The sequence below is a fragment of the Phaenicophaeus curvirostris genome, chromosome 18 (assembly GCF_032191515.1).
Source record: "Phaenicophaeus curvirostris isolate KB17595 chromosome 18, BPBGC_Pcur_1.0, whole genome shotgun sequence".
Lineage (NCBI taxonomy): Eukaryota > Metazoa > Chordata > Aves > Cuculiformes > Cuculidae > Phaenicophaeus > Phaenicophaeus curvirostris.
In genome coordinates, this window is record NC_091409.1 from 7,871,523 (window position 1) to 7,887,096 (window position 15,574).

At 49.7% G+C, this 15,574-nt stretch overlaps 1 protein-coding gene and 1 non-coding gene across 3 annotated transcripts in view; both read right to left on the reverse strand.

The window, feature by feature from the left end:
- Positions 1-13,308, reverse strand: part of DNAJC5 (DnaJ heat shock protein family (Hsp40) member C5) — a 30,479-nt gene extending 17,171 nt beyond the window's left edge. The window contains exon 1 of one of the 2 annotated variants that reach the window (XM_069871617.1): positions 13,265-13,308. The gene's annotated coding sequence lies outside the window, so the exon portion shown is untranslated. Of the gene's footprint in view, positions 1-11,418; positions 11,482-13,264 lie in introns of those variants that run through there. The other variant, XM_069871618.1, reaches the window with a different exon arrangement.
- A 139-nt stretch (positions 13,309-13,447) lies between these two features.
- On the reverse strand, positions 13,448-13,519 carry TRNAE-CUC (transfer RNA glutamic acid (anticodon CUC)). Its single transcript has one exon. It is a non-coding gene; the product is annotated as a tRNA-Glu (tRNA).
- Between the last annotated feature and the right edge of the window lie 2,055 nt (positions 13,520-15,574).

Genomic DNA, 15,574 nt, shown 5'->3' on the forward strand with positions numbered 1-15,574 from the left:
AGAACCGTGTAGCTGTCAAAGAAAGCTAAATATCCTGAAGGACAGATTCAAGGAATCTGTTTTTATCCAGAGTGTCAGCCTCTTTCCTAAAGCTTTCACCACGCATCTAAAATATAAAGCCACCAGTTGCATAGAAACATGAATAACCGTCTTCTGTTAAAGCATCTGGGCTTCTTCAACTTAGCACTGGTGAAATAGCTGTACGTAATCCAAGAGAAGCGTGCTTTTCAAGCCTTGAAAAGCCATAACGTGGTTAGCGACTGCCAGAGGAGCATGGCAGACGGAGCAGGTGACCTGGCACAGGGCATGGCAAACCGGTATAACAGAGAAAGGTAACCTTTTAAAAACTTCCATACAAAACCAGTACCTTCTGTAGAGCACCCTGCTTCTCGAGTTGTTCACACTGAGATGAAGAGGACATGCATAGAGTAGCTGAAAGCCACCACCGTGCCATTCCCAACATCGCTGTACTCAACATCAGGTAAGCTCTGCCTTCCCACCTCTGTGCAGGTCACCTCTAAACAGACTAGGAGAAGTCTGGCTGGAAAGCTGCCTGGAGGAGAAGGACCTGGGGGTGTTGGTTGACCCCGACTGAACATGAGCCAGCAGTGGCCCAGGTGGCCAATAAGGCCAATGGCATCTTGGCTTGGATCAGAAACGGCGTGACCAGCAGGTCCAGGGAGGTTCTTCTCCCTCTGTACTCGGCACTGGTGAGACCGCTCCTCGAATCCTGTGTTCAGTTCTGGGCCCCTCACCACAAGAAGGATGTTGAGGCTCTGGAGCGAGTCCAGAGAAGAGCAACGAAGCTGGTGAGGGGCTGGAGAACAGGCCTTATGAGGAACGGCTGAGAGAGCTGGGGGTGTTTAGCCTGGAGAAGAGGAGGCTGAGGGGAGACCTCATTGCTCTCTACAACTACCTGAAAGGAGGTTGTAGAGAGGAGGGAGCTGGCCTCTTCTCCCAAGGGACAGGGGACAGGACAAGAGGGAATGACCTCAAGCTCCACCAGGGGAGATTTAGGCTGGACGTTAGGAAATATTTTTAACAGAAAGGGTCATTGGGCACTGGCAGAGGCTGCCCAGGGAGGGGGTTGAGTCACCTTCCCTGGAGGGGTTTAAGGGATGGGTGGACGAGGTGCTGAGGGACATGGTTTAGTGTTTGATAGGAATGGTTGGACTCGACGATCTGGTGGGTCTCTTCCAACCTGGTTATTCTATGATTCTATTTTCTTCTCAGTCTCTTAACCACGCCAACACAAAGTTTCATGAACAGCAGAAAGCCTGATTTACAGCTGGAAACAGCTGAACAAGCCCAAAATGAATGCCAAAGGAAACTACTTCTTGTAAAAATCAAAGTACACAAGAAATCCAAGCCCAGAATTCCACATCACCCCTTCCTGACCTGCATCCTCCCGTGCACACTCCCTGCCCGGAGCAGCTCACCCTGCTGGGGTTCTGCTCCTGAGGCTCCTGGTGCAACCGGTCATTCCAATTTAGTGACTCGGGAATGTTTTGATCTCCTCATCCAATCTCATTATCCAGCAGGCCAGATCCACTGACCCAGAGCTCCACATAATACCCTGCTGGAATTACTGGTAAATATCTTCCCTCCTCATGACAGGGTATTCACAACACAAACAAAGAAGAAAAACTGAAAGGGCAGATGCCAAACAGAAGCCTTTAAAAATCAAGATTAATGGATGTTACTTGGTTTCAAAAACCACAACTCGAAGTCTGGGGAAGGGAATGAGCGATTGTTTAAGAGGCAGAGAATAAAGATATGAGTATGAAAATGAGAAGATGAAAGCATGACGATAACAATAAAAGCAAAGAAAGCAACAGGAATGCAAACTAAGTTCAGCAACATAAATGAAGGATATTTGCCTGTTCTTTCAATCTTTTCGCTCACGCCCAAACCAGCTCTTCCAGCCTCCTTTCTCCTAGAAACTGGAATCTGATTTATCTAATACTACATTTTCCCCGTATACTGCGACCATAATAGCGCTCAGCATCTCTTCTTCTTCTAACCAAAAAAGATACATACTACCTTTCCATACAGAAATCGGATGTTCTCAGACCTATTCTTTTGGATAAGAAGCATATCTGTCCCTTCTGTCAGCCCTAACCTCCTCCGACAGACGCAGAACAACCACTGCTCTTTAACACTTCTACTGCTCGGATGCTGCCAACAAGTACCTTTCGGATACCTCGCTTCACCATCCACCTCCATCATGTATGGGAGCTATAGCATCGTATCAAGTATTGAAAGAATTAATGCTGCAATTAAGGGAAAATAGATAAACAAATAAATAGGCAAAATAGAAACCCTCAAGTCTTTATTTTCACATCCTTACTTACTCACACTACTTGCAAAATGAATCAATATTGGGAAAACGATGTGATAAGGCAGAAGGCAAAGCAAATCGGCTAATAAATGTACTCAGAAGACCACTATTATTCTAAAATACTCTCATAACATCCCCTGAATCACCTTGAAACAGCAAATTTTAACCTATTAATTGAAGCACTGACATTTACTGTCTCATCAAAGCATCCAGGAGTCAGTGTTTTGCTGTTACTTCTATATTTTTATATCACAGCACAAAAACCACTGAAGCGAGTTTTGCCTTTCAGTTTGCAGCCCTTTGGTAAAGGCCATGTGAGAAATCAATCCAAAAAAACATTCTAGCAGATAAATCCAGATGCAAAGTGAATGAAGTATCCAAGGAATTAATTCAAACACACACATCTCTCTCCCAGAAAATAACAAACCTGACTGTGGCCAAATTCATTTGCCTTGGAAACAGAAGACAGGTTTCCAACAGTGAAAGACTGCGACACTAGAATCTTCATTTAGTTCTTTAAAATATGAGGTTAAAAAAAAAAAAAAACAGCAGCACAGAGTGTTTGAGCAGCTGAAAGCTGGGATGACACAACTTCCCTGCTCAATTCAAGTCTAAACTGATGTCACAACGATCCATCCTTAACAACCAGAAGAAATGTCACACCGCAACTTGTGACAAACTCAACCGCAGCGATCCAAGTGTTGTTTCTCTAATAAGCTTAGCAGATTAAAATTTAGCCATTTAAGTCTGATTGACCAACCTGTTATAAAGGCCAGTGACCTTGCACCCTACACCAGAGTAAGATCCAAACCTCCTAAAGAAGGTTTCCATATCAGGGGAGAAAAAACTGTAGAGGATTAGATTCACATTTTCTATCCTCTCTCCTCAAGTAAAAGAATTACTCTTAAAACTCCTGTTTTTTCGCTGGGTTCCCTGCTTATGATTTCATTGCTCCTACTTAATCCTCCAGCAAAATTACATTATTGTTTATGGCACTATGGTAATTTATACAGTAGAGTGCAAGTGTCAAACTGCATACAGCTATAAAGGACTCTACATCTGCTTACTCAGCTAGTTAAGAATGTATAAAACCAGTAGTTCTGTTTGCCTGCTTCATTATTACTCTTAATTGTTTATCTATGCGGTGTTTGAATCACTGTAACTACTCAGAGCATAGAAGTTCATTAGAACAAATGAGAAAAACCACAATATTCATGGCTGTGGGAAGATTGACACTAACATCACTCATTTCTTCTAGAGGAGAAATACCTTGAACTCATTCAAACACAGCCGTGCAGCTCCATTTGTGCTGGGCGGGCTGAATAAACTATATCAATTAAAAATCAAATTGCTAATCACTGTGCTGATAGTCAAAGCATTAAACCAGATGGGTTTACTGACATAAGAATGGGTTTTATACTATTACATGGGTCAGAAAATCAAAGGGTTTTGAACAACAATACAAGAAAAAACACCTATTTGCTCGCGTGACAAAAGGCGCAGAATTGGATTAATTGTCAATACGTGACCACCAACCTCTCAACCGCTGCTCCAAACACCTCACTGCTTAGGCTGGGATAAATTCCTGCCATGTGAAGCACTAACTGCACAACACACAGGAATAAAACCAACTTTAGCACCAGGTTAAGGAGACAACATGGGTCAAAGTGGCCTCTTTCTACAGCCTGGACAGTTTTCACCTGGCCAAGAAGAATAAAGAGGGGTTAGAGGGTTCATCTAAAAAAACCAGCCAAGCAGTCTGAGAGGCAAAAGAAACAACGCAACGATCTCCCCAGCCATGAGCACATCCTGCAAGATAAAAGTTGCTCACAAAGGGAGAGAAAGGGAGATTTCTCAGCAATCAGCCTGGAAGGGCAGGGGAACATCACCCTCTCTGCACATCCACTGTGCCAGGAGATGGAGGAAAAGGAAGAATGTTCCTATCTTCTTTTGCAAACAGTTGTGGAGGTGGATGAAAAGGCAAATAAGGGTCTTTCCCCTCCTCAAAATACAAATAATGTAAAAACTATGGGTTCACGAACTGCAAAACAGAGAGCAAAACCATTTTACAAATAATTAATTATGGGAATTGCTTTGTTGTCAAATAAACACTCCTCGCTGTTTCAATCAGGAACAGTTTTTGTTAATGACTTTGATATTAATAGTTCATTTTAGCAGGTAAAAAAGGCAAAAACCAAGTACAAGCTGTACCAACAGCAGAAGATAATTCCCACATCTTCACCCTGATCCAAATCGATCACATCTGGTGCTCCCTGTTGAGAAGCTTCACCTCTGTTCTCAGGTTAATTATCTCTGTTGTTCAGCTCTTTAATAGTTCTCTTCCCTCACCAAGCACACAAATCTTCCTCTCAAAAGCAGGAACTTAAAGCAAAATAAGCAGAACTGAACAGCAGAATTCATGAAGCCCAGTTTCTGATCATAGAATTGTTAAGGTCGGAAGAGACCTCCAAGATCATCCAGACCAACCATCAACAGAACACCCCCGTGCCTACTAAACCATGTCCTAAAGTGCCACCTCTACACATTTTTTTGAATCCCTTCAGGGATGGAGATTCCACCACTGCCCCGAGCAGCCTCTGCTAATGCTTCTAGAAGCTACCACTCCAGCTCAGGAAAAGCTAAAATGCTGTTACACAACCACCAGGAACCCAATGCAACTGCCTCCATAACGTCAAAGCCTTTCTTTCTATTTCACAGGGTCATTAGTTTTTTTGTAACCTACAAGATCTTACTCCAAAAATTAAGTTAATTTACTTAAAACAGGCAGAAAAGAAACTTCTTCCCCAATTTACCTTACCCTCATGTAGCTCATCAGGCCCTCCCAGCCTAAGGAGATGGATAATCATTCAGGCAGCACTCCTATCTGCTCGTTTATGTTGCAAAGACTTTAATTCCAAAGATTTTCTTCTGTTGCAAAGTTTAAAAACTAAGCATATCTAAAACCAAACCATATCTTCTCCAAATTGCTCAGCTAACTTCCCCAGTTTGTGCGGGGAGCAGGGAGACTTCACTGTTTCGTTGCTTCACTTCCTCACAGAAACTGCCAGGGGAAAGAACATTTTAATTTCCTCCTGTGAAAACAGAAAACCTGGGCTTCTAACGTCCATTCAGAGCCTTCTTTATGACATTGTAAAGAAACAAAGGCAAAAACAGCACAAGAGATTTGCTCCGGGGAGACCTTAGAGCAGCTTCCAGCCCTGAAAGGGGCTCCAGGAAAGCTGTGGGGAGGGGGCTCTGGATCAGGGAGGGCAGGGAGAGGATGAGGAGAAGGGTTTTCAGTTGAAAAAGGGGACATTGAGATGAGATGAGATGAAGAAATGTTTTGCAGTGAGGGTGGGGAGGCCCTGGCCCAGGTTGCCCAGACAAGTGGTGGCTGCTCCATCCATTTTCAAAATAAAATCTGAACTGAGCAGCACAGCTGACATCGCTCCAGCTTTTACTTGTTGTTTTAGAGGGAAAATACAATTTTTTTCTTTTGAGGGCTGGGAGATGCTGGCTGGGTATGCCTTCTGTGCAAAGAATTTTGTTTCTTCTGAGGTCAACTCAAAGGAAGCACAGATCCAGAGGTGCAGAGAGCACCTTGGGACGGCCACACATTTATTCCACAGGCATACTGAGGTTTTCAAAGCACTGAAGAAGTCACTACGCCTCTGCTGCCAGTGTAACTATATTCTTACAATACCCCAAACACATATTAACCAGCACACAACTCCCACATTTGAGTCAGTCTGGATCACAAAGTGCTCAGGACCCGAGATCTTGTACAGCATCTCCTCCTGGCTGGAAATATCCAAACAAATCCCAGGGTTGGACAACAAGTGGCTTTTATAGAAATGGACAGTTTCTTTGAGGAGATAACCTCTGTGTGTTCTCTGCGGTTCCACCAACAGAAAGGCTTATTTTACACCGCCCTCACCCCTGCAGAAGCCACACCGGTTTTCACCTCCACCGTTCTCTCTCTCTGCACATATTTAATCTGCAAACTGCACGATGAAGTATGTCCTCAGTTCTGCCACTCAGTCTAGCAACAGGATTTCATGGCTGCTTAAAAAAAAACAAAGCAAGCCCATAATTCAGAAATAATAAGGCAAGCGGGAATGGTTATCTGTCCGACTGCTTTTCCCTCTCACCAGTGATTAACAGGAAAAGGCACAGCTTGAATTTCCGACTGCAGGCTTAGTTTGCAAACCTGGCACTTCAGGAAAAAACATGTTCCAGACTTTAATTGTAACCGAGTTTTCTAACACTATAATTGGGATAAGAAATAGAATGTCTAAACGCATACAGAGTGTATAAACTGAGTTTCCAGACTGGAATCGCACTTCGGAGGACTTAAAACAAAAAGGCTGCTATTCTACTGACCCATAATTTAATTGCTGCCATTCCTAACGCACTCGCCTTTTGGCTTTGTGTAAAGCACAGAATTATCACATTTAGTCTTTTATTTCCGCCTAAATAACTGAGGACAAAGCCAGGAAACCCTACAGTTGTGACTGTGATGCTTTCATACCTCCTCCCTCTGATCTTAACCAACACCCGAGCACTACAGCCGCCTCTCCAGCCTCCTGGGTACAGGAGGTGATGCTCGCAGTGCAACCTTAAACCAGCGTTATCCTTACCTGTGTTCCACAAACCAAGAGTTCTTCTTCCTGAAGGTCCTCAAGAGGAACAGAATTAGTTGCAAAGTAGCACCTTTCCTCATTGAGGGTTATTTTTTAACTAATATTTTATACATCCACACGTCTAAACAACCCCAAAACAGTAAGGAAGGAAGAGTGAAAGCCATCACAGAAAGATAACTGTTAACATGTGAGAGGGACAAACTGGGGTTTATACGTAAAATATCAAAAGAAAGTGACTGCAAGAAACGTGGCTTTAAGAGAAGATGCAGGAAACTGGGCAAGGAGCTGCACGCCACAGGACAACTACAGAAGATGCTGGTTTTCATCAGCCAAGAGGTTTCACCTAATATAGACTCATATTTCAGGACCAGTCATGAAAAATAGAATCACAGAATCATTAAGGTTGGAAAAGACCTCTCAGCTCATCCAGTCCAACCATCAGCCCAACCCCACCGTGCCGACCAAATCATGTCCTAAGTGCCACATCTACACTTATTTTGATCACCTCCAGCAATGGAGATACCACCACTGCCTTGGGCAACCTCTGCCAGCACCTCCCCACCCTCACAGGAAAAAATTTCTTCTTAAGAACCTGGAACTTCAATCAATTCACAACTCAGAACGGGAACTGAATCCTTTTTCTTAACTCAATTAGAAGGGGAAATACGTCTGGTTAAAGGAGTTGTCCTGATCTGAGTGGTGAAAGAAAAGTAATGAACCATCTCTTTTGTTCAGACAAGTTCTTCTGTCATCACGGGGGGTTTGGTTTGGCTCTCGTCAGCCGGTCGTTCTTCTGATGACCCTAATGTTAATGCTGGGGAATAACGGCCTTGCTTTGAGCAGACCACATCAGAGAGCAAAATAAATACATATTGAAAATTAAAGATTACTTTGACACATTTGTTATTCACAGTTAAATTGGGGAAACCAGGCAAGCGGTGTTACTCAGAAGGGGATGGAAGGTGCAGAGGTATAACTTCCCAAACACACCTCACCATTCCACAGAGTGGATTGATAACAGGGACAACTATCATCATGCCTTTCTTTTATTTTAGGACAAGAGGAAATGCACTCATGTTGCACCAGGTGAGATTTAGATTGGATATCAGGAAAAATTTCTTGGTGAGGAAGCATGGGGGCTGGTGGGATCTCTGGTTTGTGGTCTTCTATCAACTTCTCCCCACCAGTAGCAGCCACTGCCCCTTGCTGCAATCAGATCTGGAGAACTGTTCTATTTCCTTGCATCATTCATCTGTCAGAAGCCATCAAACTATAACCAGCACAAAAATTCCAGTTATGCCAGGGTGCTTTTTTGTTTGCTCAACCATTCATGCAACAAAGTGCAGACCACGGTGCTGAAGTACACGAAAAAGAAAGAGAAAGCCAAGAATTTTTCATGAAAAAAACCCAAACTCTACTCTCATTACAAAATACTTGAGCAGATTGGGAAAGAGAAGGCACCTGCTGCAAACTTGAATCTGGTTGGGCTTAGAAGAGTCGTCCTGCGTGCACGGGAGCTGCCGCAGCACCACACCCCCCACACCTCTCGTGCTCTCCGACTGGCACCCACAGGATGAGAATACTGTCAGTATTTAGCTATTCCATGCACACACACACAATTCTTACATTTTTTTAGTAGCTACTATCACTTCATTAAAAACATTGAAACAATGTTTTGAAGAACTTCTGCTCTGGAATGCAGCTCGGTGCTATCAGTTTACGCTGCCTGAAATAGGACACAAAGTGCCTCTGAAGCCAAAATAAGTGCTGTGCCACAACCGTGCTTCCTACATTTCTATTGATTAAGAAAACACATGAACTGAATTTCCATGTAAATCTTAAGATACAGCCCAATTCAAATGCTGGTCTTTCAAGATTACAAGCTTGGCCCAGCAGCATCACCGCACAGTAACTCACGCAGTAAGAACACCGTAAGGATCACAGGTTCATGGAATGGTTTGGGTTGGAAAAGACCTTGAAGCCCATCCAGTTCCACCCCTGCCATGGGCAGGGACACCGCCCACAGGATCACGGAGCTCAAAGCCCCATCCAGCCTGGTCTTGAACACCTCCAGGGATGGGGCAGCCACCCCTGCTCCAGGCAACCCAGGCCAAGGCCTCCCCACCCTCACAGGAGAACATCTCTTCCCAAGATCTCATTCAAATCTCCCCTCTTTCAGGTGAAAACCGTTACCTCTCATCCTATCCCTGCCCTCCCTGATCAAGAGCCCCTCCCCAGCTTCCCTGGAGCCCCTTTCTGCACTGGAAGCTGCTCTAAGGTCTCCCTGGAGCCTTCTTTTCTCCAGGCTGAACAACTCCAACTCCTGCCTGTCCTGAGGATAAAGAATGCATCAAAACAACGATTAGAATTCATAAACAGCTCCCAAGCACTGATAAGCGCTGGCAGTCTGCAGGCAGCACATCCTGACCAGGATCACTCCTCAGCTTCCTTCTCATCCTCCAAGGCTTTTCCTTTGCAAGCATCCAGTCACCAAACCATCCTGAACGTGTGACAGGGAAACCTGGAGGTTGGAGAGGCCATGAGCGGAGCTGGGGCTGCAGCCAAGCTGGAATTGCACGTGGCAAAGCTGAACAAAGAGGAATTGCACTGCTCCAGACAGAACTGCAAAGAAAATCAGTGAATGCGTTAAAATCACCTTAAATTATTCCCCAGGCTCACGTGTTTCATGGGAGAGCAGTGAAAATGCTGGCAGACGCTGTTTTGCAGGCCCTGGGGAGGATGCTGGTGCTCATTCCCATGCATAAGCTCTGCAGAAAAGTTCTGCCAATCCCTTCTCAAATATATAGAAAATGTATTATTATAGAATGGTTTGGCATTCAAGGCCAGGCTGGATGGGGCTTGGAGCCCCTGATCCCGTGGGAGGTGTCCCTGCCCATGGCAGGGGTGGAACTGGGTGGGCTTTGAGGTCCCTTCCAGCCCAAAGCAGTCCATGATTCTATGATTCTGAAATGCTTAAACAGACAAAAATCCTTCTTGAGGCTCATGAAGAGAAGGGATGGGATCATTAACAGCATCACTGCTGACAACTGCCGCCACCCTGCTGGCGCGACCTGCACGCAAGGCGAAAAGTCTCAAGATCCATATTGTTCGCTTCCTAAGTCATTCTGGTACTGCTCAATTTTCCCGAAGTACGAAGATCCAAAGAACACAGTAAGGAAAGCCTGTCCACACCGCAGCTGTATTCCAACCCCTCTCCAGCCCTCTGCCACACACAAGTCTTCCCATGGGCCAGAGGTGGCTGCTCAGCACCCTGGAACGTGTTTATATATCAACATGGATATAAGATCTAGGACTGGAGACAAAATGTGCTACAAAGACCTACGTTTCCAGCCATTGACTGATAAAAGGTGGTTAAATACAGCCCTGCTGACCCACAGGGTTGGGAAATCTCTGCTTTGGGTTCACTTTGAACCTGCAGCCTGCAATTTATCAATGCAAGACATCAGAAATCAAGGAGGAAAATGAGCACGTTGCAGTCTCTCTGCTTTCATTGAAGTGCCATGGACAAGCGCTGAGACGAAATGAAGGAAGGAGGAAAAGAGGCATCTATTTATGCTTAGAGAAAGCTGTCTGACTAGAATTCTCATCTCCAAACCGGGTGTTATCCACAAAGCAGACTCTGCACAGCCAGCACCAGGAGAGGGTTCTCCAAAGCCCTTCGAGAAAACCACAGGGAGCCACTCCGTAAAAATAAACTCATTTTCATTGTACATTCTATATATTCGAGCCAATTTCAGACTGCATCTTTTGCTTCCCCTCTTTTTCTCCCTCCCAGCGCACAGCGTACTTGAATTATCAGCGCTAATTCATGAATGCAAATAAATTTGGCATCTCTTTGTCAGGATCTCTTGGTCAGGTTAGGGCTCCAATTTTCTACCAAAAGCAAACAAAGATGCCCAACACTGATCCTGAGCAGCCTGAAGCCGGCGGATGCTTTACAACTCCAAAAGGCCTCTACTGAAATAGAGCAAATTCCACTTAAAGGCAGCTGCTCCTATTGAGGAATTTAACCAGGTACAACCCTGACGCGTTCCAAAGGAAAATCCTTTCAGCTCTGTGCACTTTGACAGCTTAATTCGCCGGCGAGACGGGTGACAGCGCCGGGCAGCGCGGCCTGCAAGCGTTTCCTTCAACGGCAGCAATCTCACGCGGTATTTAAACACGCATACAACATCCCCGTCCCTTCGGATAATCCAGCAGGAGGATATCGGGAGGCTGCGTTATTTCACGGCGCTGCGAGACGATATTCCGCGATTTCCAGCCTTTCTGCAGGGGAGCGGATATTAAAGCATCCCCAGCTCTACAGCAACGCCTCCCCGCGCAGGAAAACCAACACCCCCATAAAAACAACCTCAAAAAAAAAAAAGGATCGAATGGCTCGTCTTCCCTCTCTGCCACAGGGATGGCTTTCACCTTGCTCTCCGCGGCGGAAACGGCTCCGTCAGTGCCATGCGCTCCGGCAGTAAAGTCACCGGCGCGCGTCCCTGCGCGGACAGACACGGATAACGCACAAACGCAGGAGCCAGGCGCTGACAGCAGATTCGCCGGCTCCGTTCCATCCCGTTGCATCCCGTACCACCGCGGTTACCTGACCGGAATTCTTAATTTGGGAACCAGAAGACGCTGCCCACATCAATACAATGACGCTGCCGGTGCGAGTTCCTCGTTGGAAAGGCTGGATTTACTTCCCGCTGGGATACGTCACTCATTAAGCACATAATGACCTGAGCGGCTGCACATTCATTTTTTTAAAAATAACGTAAGGAAAGGGGAAGCGAAACCTCCCCACCCCGCGCTGCCTCCGGTCCCCAGGAATCGCACGACTTTCATTCCCAAATCACCTTCCCAGCCTTTTCGGGGGGCCCGTTACGGCTTGGATCCCTGCAGCTGGAAGGAAGAGGCTGGGATTTCCAGGGATCCAGGGAGGGGGAGGATAATCTGGGGGTGGGGTGGAAATCCCAGAGGGGTATCCTAGCTAGGGGGGAGATCTAAGGAGGGAGGAAGGGGGGGAGTCCTAGGGGATAGAGGGGTTTGGGGGGGGAAATCCCAGAGGGAAGGATGCCAGAGCGGGAAGGGTCCAGGGGAGACAACACAGGACCCTGAGAGGGTGTGGATCCAGAGGAGGGGGGTCCAGGGGGGAGATCCAGGGTGAAATCACCCAGAGTGAGGAGATCTATGGGGAGGGGATCCAGCGGGAAGGGATTTCAGAGGGGGGAGATGTCAGGGAGAGGGATCTCAGAGCAGGGAGGGTCTTAGGGGGAAGATCCAGAGGGGAAGGGGATTGGGGGGATCTCAGAGAAGGAGGATCCTGGGGAGTAGATCCTGAGGGAGGGGGGATCCCAGAGTAGGGGGATCCAGGGGGGAAGATGCAGGGGGAGAAATCCAGAGAGGGGAATCCTGGGGGGCACCTCAGAGCTGGGGGAATCCCAGAGTGGGGTATCCCAGGAGACGGGGGATCTAGGGAAAGAGGGATCCCAGAGGCAGGGGATCCAGGGAGAAGAGCTCTCCGAGTGGGGAGATCCAGGGGAGGGGGAGATGTCAGGGAGAGGGATCTGAGAGCAGGGAGGATCCTGGGGCGAAGATCCTGAGGGGAAGGGGATAGGGGGGATCCCAGAGTTGGGGGATTCGGGGAGAGGGGGATCTAGGGGAGGGATCCCAGAGGAGGGAAGATGCAGGGGGAGAAATCCAGGGAGGGGAATCCTGGGGGGATCTCAGAGTTAGGAGAAGCCCAGACTGGGGTATCCTGGGAGGGGAGGATGTAGGGGAGAGGGATTTCAGAGCAGGGAGGATCTTGTGGAGGGGGAAGATCCAGAGGGGAAGGGGACTGGGGGGATCCCAGAGGAGAGGATCCAAGAGGGAAGATGCAGGGGGAATCCCAGAGAGGCGAGATTCTTGGGGGGGATGTGGGGGGGGTCTGGGGGGGTGGTCCAGAAGGGAAGGCGCAGGGAGGGAGATCCCAGAGTGAGGTATCCTGGGAGGTGGGATCCCAGAGGGGAGGATCCACGGGGGGAAGATGCAGGGGGACCCCAGAGAGGGGGATTCTGGAGGGAATCTCAGAGCTGGAGGAATCCCAGAGTGGGATATCCTGGGAGAGAGGGATCTAGGGGAAGGGGGATCCCAGAGAGGGGGATCCTGGGGCGGAATCCTGGGAGAGGGGGATCTAGGGGGGATCCCAGAGGAAGGGACCCAGGAGGGGAGGCTCGGGGTTGGGGGGGGGGGGTGATGGATGCCGGGGGCTCCCTGCCCGCTCCCCCCTCACCTGCCGGTACCGGGGCGGCCCCGGACACCGAGCGGAGCCGGCGCGGAGGCAGCGGGGGAGGAGCCGCCGGGCCGCGCCTGCGCCAGCCCGCCCCGAGCGGGGAACGGGGGCGGAGCGAGGGAAGGGGAGGGAGCGGCCAGAAAGAAGAGACGGAAAAGAAAAAAAAAAAAAAAGAAAAGCGAGTTCCCTGACCGGGAATCGAACCCGGGCCGCGGCGGTGAGAGCGCCGAATCCTAACCACTAGACCACCAGGGAGGCTGCTTAAGGTTTCCTCTAGGCGAAACTCGTCGGGCACCAGAGGGTCGGGGGGCTGCAATACAGGAATAGGAGGGCCGCAGCGGGGCTGGGGAGCTGCACAGGAGCAGGGGGGCTGCAGTGGGGCTGGGGGGCTGCACAGGAGCAGGAGGGCTGCAGGGAGGCCAGAGGGCTGCAGGGGGGCTGGGGAGCTGCAGCACAGGAGCAGGGGGGCTGCAGGGGGGCTAGGGGGCTGCAGCACAGGAGCAGGGGGGCTGCAGGGGGGCTGGGGAGCTGCAGCACAGGAGCAGGGGGGCTGCAGGGGGGCTAAGGGGCTGCAGCACAGGAGCAGGGGGGCTGCAGGGAGGCCAGGGGGCTGCACAGGAGCAGGGGGGCTGCAGGGGGGCTAGGGGGCTGTAGCACAGGAGCAGGGGGGCTGCAGGGAGGCTAGGGAGCTGCAGCACGGGAGCAGGGGGGCTGCAGGGGGGCTAGGGGGCTGCACAGAGGCAGGGGGGCTGCAGGGGGGCTAGGGGGCTGCACAGAGGCAGGGGGGCTGCAGGGGGGCTAGGGGGCTGTAGCACAGGAGCAGGGGGCTGCAGGGAGGCTAGGGAGCTGCACAGGAGCAGGGGGGCTGCAGGGGGGCTAGGGGGCTGCACAGGAGCAGGGGGGCTGCAGGGGGACTAGGGGGCTGCACAGAGGCAGGGGGGCTGCAGGGGGGCTAGGGGGCTGTAGCACAGGAGCAGGGGGCTGCAGGGAGGCTAGGGAGCTGCACAGGAGCAGGGGGGTGCAGGGGGGCTAGGGGGCTGCAGCACAGGAGCAGCAGTCCCAGGGGCTGAAGACAGGGAGCAGTGGGGCTGCAGTGGGGCTGGGGCTGCAGCACAGGGGCAGTGGCCCCAGGGGCTGAACGCAGGAGGCAGTGGGGCTGGGGGCTGCCCGGGCCCCGCACCTCACCCTAGCACAGCCACGCCAGCGCGTCATGTTCCTGCGCATCTCCAATGGCCTTTACCGTCTGCTGCCTCCAACTCATGTTTTAAAGGAACGAACGATGATTAATCCCATTTGCCAAGGGAGTCATCACCATTTATCATAGAATCGCTTGGTTGGAAAAGACCTTTGAGATCCTCAAGCCCAACTGTCCCTGTCCGCTCCTAAACCAGATCACTGAGCACCTCATCTCCCCATCTTTTAAATCCCCCCAAGGGATGGTGACTCCGCAACCTCCCTGGGCAGCCTCTGCCAGTGCCGGAGAATGCTTTCCATGAGGAAATCTTTCCTAATGTCTAATCTGCTCCTCCCCTGCTGCAACTTGAGGCCATTTCCTCTCATCCTATTCCCTGTCACTTGGGTGAAGAGACCAGCATCCACCTTGCTACAACCATCTTTCAGATAGTTGTAGATAACAAAAAGGTCTCCCTGTAGCCTTCTTTTCTCCAGGCTAAACAACCCCAGCTCCCTCAGCCGCTCCTCATAAGAGTTGTTTACGCGTCCCCAACCTCTCCTCTCCCCAGCCTCTTCCTTCTGTGGCTCCTTCAGAGCCCCTGTCCCCAGCCCAGATCTGACACCAACGCTCCAGAGGACACCAGGTACCCCTCCTCTCCCTGAAACATCGGTGATGCGTAGCACTTTCCAGCCCTGACCTTGGCCCTTGCATGGAGCCTGCAGCCAAGGAGAGAAGCTGAAATCCCAGTGCCCGCACGGGGCCAGCCCAAGCTCCCAAGCCAGCACTTGGCTCCAGACGCTGCCCACTCAGCAGGGGATGAGCAGAGGCTCCTGGAGCAGTCACGCAACTCTCTCACAAGCGTTAAGTGTCAAATTGCTTACAAAATGCTTGCTACAGGGAGAAGCAGCCCAGGTTGCCCAGAGCAGTGGTGGCTGCCCCATCCCTGGAGAAGTTCAAGGCCAGGTTGGATGGAGCTTGGAGCAACTGGATCCAGTGGGAGGTGCCCCTGCCCATGGCAGGGGTGGGACTGGATGGGCTTTGAGGTCCCTTCCAGCCCAAAGCATTTGACGATTCTATAACCAGACTTAACATAATTTAATGCATCCCTTTATGAGAAAGCATCCAAAGACCCCCTA